Consider the following 7,875-nt stretch of genomic DNA (forward strand, 5'->3'; position numbering starts at 1 on the left):
CCCATGAACACTGCCTAATATATTTCTTGCAGGTAGATCTCCAGCTAAAGATTTACTTCCCAGAAAACCCAACATGCAATGCATGATGAAGGGAATTTACTGGCTCACACAATTGAAAGTTTAGAGATAAGTTTGTCTTCAAACTTCATTTGATTAAGAGGCTAGAATAAATTTCTTTCTGCCTTCTGATCTGCCTTTCAGCGTCAGCTTCATTCCATGGCTGATATCTTGCAATGATGGAAAAATCATTACAGCATTTCTAGTCTTCACATGTGTATGTCGCCCCACCCAGAAGGAGATTCCAAGTGAAGTTCACTGGGATTGGACTATTTAAGGTAGAGGGTTGGAAAGTGCTAATTAGCTTAAATAAATGAGTGCCCAACCCAAGAGCCTGAGGTAGTGTCACTTTCCACTGGGTTGCCTTGAGGAAGGGGAGCAAGGCCAAAGGAAAATCTGGCTACTGTTAGAAAGGGAGGATTGAGTAGGATTCAGTAGTACTAAGAGTAGTACTATTAGAAAGGAGGATTCAACACTGAGGTGTTGAATATTGGGTAGTTGATAAACAGCATCTATAATACTCCAAAAGGGGAAGAAGAGAAACAGAAGAAATGTATCAGAAACATTTCATTCTTTTTGATACAAGTTTCTTCACCAGTTTTACAGAATTTACAGGCTCATAGAGGACTCTTTTTGCATTCAATCCTTTCCACATTTTTCAAATGAGACATATTCCTCTCAGTTTTTCACTAGATAACTCAGATTACCCATAGTTTAAAAGTCATTTCCTCCAGACTGTCTTCTTAGTCCTGTCAAAGACAAGCTTAGAGGTTTCTCCACAATATTCCCACAGAGTAATGTGTTGACCTGACCACATTTTATTTAATCATCTGTTTAATACTTTTCTCTTCTAGTGGACAACTGATTCCTGCAGGGTATATCCTGCATCTTAATTCATCACTATATCACTCTACTGGTAACATGGGGCCTGACAAGCAAAAACATTCCCTTGTTTTGGAATAAGTGCATAAATTAATGGGAATGCTGGCTTTTGCTGGACACATCCCAAGAGGTTTTTTAATAGTGATGAAGGATTCATAATTCTAACTTCTCTACTGATGAGCACATTAATGAAAGAAAAAAATAATATGCGGAGAGGAAGAAAGCAAAAGATCCCTCTACCTCAGTAGATTGTGACATCCCAGAGAACAGAAAATATAAGCACAGGTATATATTGGCTGTTGAGTATGTACATATTAAATATGCATTCACAAATCAGAGAAAAAGTCAGGCTCATTTATAAAGATGTCTGAACTACTGGTGAGATTTTTTTTTTTAACACTTTTAGGGAAGCATTTCACAGAGGAGAGGTGAGGATTGATCATGGTTTTTAAGGTAGTAAGTGAGTTCAAGATTATTAAACAAGACAGGAAATTCAAAAGAGGGAACCTTTGGTTTTTGAGGATGGCACATCATGATTTTGTTTTTGAACATGCTGAATTTGGAAATCTGAAGGAGATTTAAGTGAACAAATGTAGAAATTAAGAAGAACCACCAGTCTGTAATAGTTGATACTTCCATTTAAAGGAAAAATATATTTTGTCTGTAAAATGCTAATTCTTTAAAATTTTTATTGTAATTAGAGTTACTGGTCTTCTCAGAAGAGCATACACACCCATCCCTTGCTTAATTCAACTCATTACTGTAAACCTTACTGCTGAGAAAAAACAGAATAACATGAAAAAATATTTTCCTTTAATTCTAATGAGAAAAATTATGATGCGGTCCAACCTAACCCAAGATACACAATTTTACAGGTGGAAAATTATATAAATTTGTAATAAAAACAAGTTTATACAAATGATAGGTAACAATTTGAAAATAAACACAGTAGTTTGTACATAACGTGCAATATAATGAATTTATATTGTGCTCGTCAAAGCAGGATGTGTAATCGTAGCTGGTGACTGGCAGAGAATGTGTGTAAGGGAGTCATTCTTTGGAAAAAATTCCATTCTTTTTGATACATTTTCTTCACCAGCTTTACAGACTTTACAGGCTCACAGTCATCTTGCACTCAGTCCATACTTAAATATTAAGTTAAAGTATTTTTGGTGCAAAATTACAGACAAACATTAGGGTACTTCAAAAACAAATGCAAAACCTAAATACAAACAGACAAATATTTATCGAGGATGCTACCTCCACTTCCTTCTCACTTACCATACATAGACAAAGAAAAGCATGTGGGATCATTAAGAATTCAATGGTGCACAATTCAATTTTGTTCTGTATGGTGTGTTCTGAATACAAACTAGTGCCATGAAAATTAATGAGTGTTTCATTGCCTGAAATTGTCATGTAAAAATACATGTTATTTAGAATGTTTTAGGATTAAAAATTCATTGTACTGAAAAAACAAGCCATTGTCAATAAAGGTTTCAGCTTTCAAGAGCCATTACGGCAAAAAATAATTAAATGAAAAATCGTGTGTAGTAAGTCGCTACAAGTTTGACTGATCATCTATATATCTTACTATATTAGAATTTAATACATTAAGAAAAATATATTGCTCTGATCTCCCCTGAGTGCCTTTATTCCTATCATATTTTTACTTTTGTGAAAATAATAATAAATATTACACTTGGTTTTATATAAAGTAGTAACTCACTCAATTTCATTATTGAAACAAAAATGAATGCAACTGTGTGCCTATTTCCCAAACATTGCATTAGATGTTGTATACAAAATTATGACTATTAAAATAAAAATATTTGGGATAATGTAATTCTAATCACTTTTCAAGAGTCATACTAAATCCCAGTTTTACCTCAAGCTCGTATGACTGTTTCTGAAATCCTACATTTTTGTATAATTAAAAAATATATAACATAGATGCTGAAAAAAGCACAAATCACAGGTTTATGGCACAATGGATTTTTACAAAATTAAGAAAGCCTTCTATGCAGCACCCAAATCAAGAAACAGAATATCAGTGGAACTCAAGAAGTACTATCATGCCCCTTTACAAACTGCCTCCTCAAAGGGTAACCACCATGTCCTGGCTATTGCAAATAGTGCTGCAGTGAACACTGAGGTGCACGTATCTTTTTGGATTATGGTTTTCTTTGGGTATATGCCCAAGAGTGGGATTGCTGGGTCAAATGGTAGTTCTATTTTTAGTTTTTTGAGGAACATCCACACTATTCTCCATAGTGGCTGTACCAATTTACATTCCCACCAACAGTAATGTCCATCAACAGAGGAATGGATAAAGAAGATGTAGTACATATATATAATGGAATATTACTCATCCATAAAAAGAAACGAAATAGTACCATTTGCAGGGATGTGGATAGACCTAGACACTGTCATACACAGAGTGAAGTCAGAAAGATAAAAACAAATATCGTATAATATTGCTTATATGTGGAATCTAGAAAAATGGTACAGATAAATTTATCTGTAAAGCAGAAATAAGAGACATAGATGTAGAGAACAAACTTACTGATACCAAAGGGAGAAGGGGGTGGTGGGATGAACTGGGAGATTGGGATTGACACATATAAACTACTATGTATAAAACAGATAACTAATGAGAACCTACAGTAAAGCACAGGGAACTCAGTGCTCTGTGGTGACCTAAATGGGAAGGTAATCTAGAAAAGAGGGGATATATATATACACATATAACTGATTCACTTTGCTGTACAGCAAAAACTAACACAACATTGTAAAGCAACTATATGCCAATAAAAATTTTAAAAAAAGGGTAAGCACCATTTTGACTTCTCACACCACTGACAGTTTAGACTTTATATAGGTATAATCATACAGTTTATACAAAAAGGAAGTACATATCTTCTCCAACTCAACAATATGTTTCTAAGATCATCCATATTGTTATGCACTGTAATAACTGAATAGTTATCACTATTGTATTGCTCACTGGAGTAACAAAGAATTTAGTTTTCTATTCTACTGTGTTTTTCTCTCCCCAGTTTTGGACTACTATGAATATATATGCTATTAATATTCATGTACAAATTATGTATTGATGTACAAGTCGTGTTATGTTTTCATTTATTTTGGTAAATACTAGGGTTAAATAAGCATATATTTAAATTAATAAGAAATAATTTTTTTCCAGAGTAGTTCTACCATATTCCACTTTCACTGGTGTATTATTTTAAATTTCCACTAGTTTCTAAGGAAGACTTAGGGGAAACCTGGCATTATCTTTATGTGAGTTTGTATTTGTATTTAACAGGCAATAGTCTTTGTCATGTATATGTTTTGAAACTATTTTCTGTTTCTGACTTGCCTTTCCATTGTCTTTATTATGTCATCAAAAGGCAGAAGTGAAATTTATCCATTTTTTTAATGGCTCATTGTGTCTGCTTCCTAATTTAAAAAATTTATATTTTTTTATATTTTAAGAAACAATATTCAGACCTTTTATTTTTTTAATTTTTTTTTTTTTTGGAGTATAATTGCTTTACAATGTTGTGTTAGTTTCTGCTGTACAAGGAAGTGAATCAGCTACATGTATACCTATATCCCCTACCTATTGGACCTCCCTCGCACCCCACCCCCATCCTACATATCTAGGGCATCACAGAGCACCAAGCTGAGCTTCCTGTGCTTTACAGCATGTTCCCGCTAGCTATCTACATTACAAAAGGAAATGTAAATTGATACAGCTACTGTGGAAAACAGTATGGAGGTTCCTTAAAAAACTAAAAATAGAACTACCATACAACACAGCAATCCCACTACTGGGCATATACCCTGAGAAAACCATAATTCAAAAAGAGTCATGTACCACAATGTTCATTGCAACTCTATTTACAATAGCCAGGACATGGAAACAACCTAAATGTCCAACAATAGATGAATGCAAAAAGATGTGGTATATATATACAATGGAATATTACTCAGCCATAAAAAGGAATGACGTTAGGTCATTTGTAGAGATGTGGATGGACCTAGAGTCTGTCATACAGAGTGAAGTAAGTCAGAAAGAGAAAAACAAATATCGTATATTAACACATATATGTGGAATCTACAAAAATGGGACAGATGAACCTATTTGGAGGGCAGGAATAGAGACAGACATAGATAACGGACATGAGGACACAGGGGGTAAAGGAGGGTGGGATGAATTGATAGACTAGGATTGACATACATCAGCCCCTAGCCCTACCCTCCCACAATGTCATGAGGAATTTCTCAACTGTTTTTATTTACAAGCTTTATCGTTTTGCTGTTATCTTTGGGTACATCATCCATCTTGCATTAATGCTTATACATGGTATGAATAGGAGTCAAGGGTCATATTTCTTCTTTTTTTTTAATACTTTTATTGGAGTATAATTGCTTTACATTAGTTTCTCCTGTATAACAAAGTGAACCAGTTATATGTATACATATACCCCAATATCCCCTTCCTGTTGCATCTCCCTCCCACCCTCCCTATCCCACTCCTCTAGGTGGTCACAATGCATGGAGCTGATCTCCCTGTGCTCTGCGGCTGCTTCCCACTAGCTATCATTTTACATTTGGCAGTGTATATATGTCAATGCCACTCTCTGACTTCTTCCCAGCTTACCCTTACCCTGCCACGTCCTCAAGTCCATTCTCTACATCTGCGTCTTTATTCCTGTCCTGCCCCTAGGTTCTTCAGAACCTTTTTTTTTTAGATTCCATATATATGTGTTAGCAAACAGTATTTGTTTTTCTCTTTCTGACTTACTTCACTCTGTATGACAGACTCTAGGTCCATCCACCTCACTACAAATAACTCAATTTCGTTTCTTTTTATGGCTGAGTAATATTCCACTGTATGTATGTGCCATGTATTTTTTATCCATTCATCTGTTGATGGACACTTTGGTTTCTTCCATGTCCTGGCGATTGTAAATAGTGCTGCAATGAACATTGTGGTACATGACTCTGTTTGAATTATGGTTTTCTCAGGCTATAGGCCCAGGAGTAGGATTGCTGGTTGTATGGTAGTTCTATTTTTAGTTTTTTAAGAAACCTCCATACTGTTCTCCATACTGTTTATATCAATTTATATTCCCACCAATAGTGCAAAAGTGTTCCCTTTCCTCCACACCCTCTCCAGCATTTACTGTTTGTAGATTTTTGATGATGGCCATTCTAACTGGTGTGAGGTGATACCTCATTGTAGTTTTGATCTGATTTCTCTAATGATTAGTGATGTTGAGCATCGTTTCATGTGTTTGTTGGCAATCTGTATATCTTCATTGGAGAAATGTCTATTTAAGCCTTCTTTCCATTTTTGGATTGGGTTGTTTGTTTTTTTGACATTGAGCTTCACGAGCTGCTTGTATATTTCAGAGATTAATCCTTTCTCCGTTGCTTCATTTGTAAATATTTCCTCCCATTCTGAGGGTTGTCTTTTCATCTTGTTTATGGTTTCCTTTGCTGGGCAAAAGCTTTTAAGTTTCATTAGGTCGGGCCTCCCTGGTGGCGCAGTGGTTGAGAGTCCGCCTGCCGATGCAGGGGATACGGGTTCGTGCCCCGGTCCGGGAGGATCCCACATGCCGCGGAGCAGCTGGGCCCGTGAGCCATGGGCGCTGAGCTTGTGCGTCCGGCAACGGCAGAGGCCACGACAGTGAGAGGCCCACATATCGCAAAAAAAAAAAAAAAAAAAAAAAAAAAAAGTTTCATTAGGTCCCATTTGTTTATTTTTGTTTTTATTTCCATTTCTCTAGGAGGTGGGTAAAAAGCATCTTGCTGTGATTTATGTCATGGACTGTCCTGCCTATGTTTTTCTCTAAGAGTTTTATAGTGTCTGGCCTTACAGTTAGGTCTTTAATCCATTTTGAGCTTATTTTTGTGTATGGCATTAGGGAGTATTCTAATTGCATTCTTTTACATGTAGCTGTCCAGTTTTCCAAGCACCACATATTGAAGAGGCTGTCTTTTCTCCATTGTATATTCTTGCCTTCTTTATCAAAGATAAGGTGACCATATGTGTGTGGGTTTATCTCTGGGCTTTCTATCCCGTTCCATTGATCCATATTTCTGTCTTTATGCTAGTACCATACTGTCTTGATTACTGTAGCTTGGTAGTATAGTCTGAAGTCAGGGAGCCTGATTCCTCCACCTTTGTTTTTTTTCCTCAAGATTCCTTTGGTTATTCGGGGTCTTCTGTGTTTCCATACAAATTGTAAAATTTTTTGTTCTAGTTCGGTGCAAAATGCCATTGGTAGTTTTAGAGGGATTGCATTGAATCTGTAGATTGTTTCGTGTAGAATAGTCATTTCCACAATGCTGATTCTTCCAATCTAAGAACATGGTATAACTTCCTATCTGTTTGTATCATCTTTAATTTCTTTCATCAATGTCTTATAGTTTTCTACATACAGGTCTTTGTCTCTTTAGGTAGGTTTATTCCTAGGTATTTTATTCTTTTTGTTGCAGTGGTAAATGGGAGTGTTTCCTTAATTTCTCTTTCAGATTTCTCATCATTAGTGTATAGAAATGCAAGAGATTTCTGTGGATTAATTAATTCATTGATTAGCTCTGGTAGTTTTCTAGTAGCATATTTAGGATTCTCTATGTATGGTATCAGGTCATCTGCAAACAGTAACAGCTTTACTTCTTCTTTTCCAATTCAGATTCCTTTTATTTCTTTTTCTTCTCTGATTGCTGTAGCTAAAACTTCCAAAAGTATGTTGAATAATAGTGGTGAGAGTGGGCAACCTTGTCTTGTTTCTGATCTTAGTGTAGTTTCAGTTTTTTACCATTGAAAATGATGTTGGCTGTGGGTTTGTCATATATGGCCTCTAATATTTTGAGGTAAGTTCCCTCTATGCCTATTTTCTGGAGGGTTTTTATCATAAA

This window comes from Lipotes vexillifer, unplaced genomic scaffold, assembly GCF_000442215.2.
Source record: "Lipotes vexillifer unplaced genomic scaffold, Lipotes_vexillifer_v1.1 scaffold506, whole genome shotgun sequence".
NCBI classification, from domain to species: Eukaryota; Metazoa; Chordata; class Mammalia; order Artiodactyla; family Lipotidae; genus Lipotes; species Lipotes vexillifer.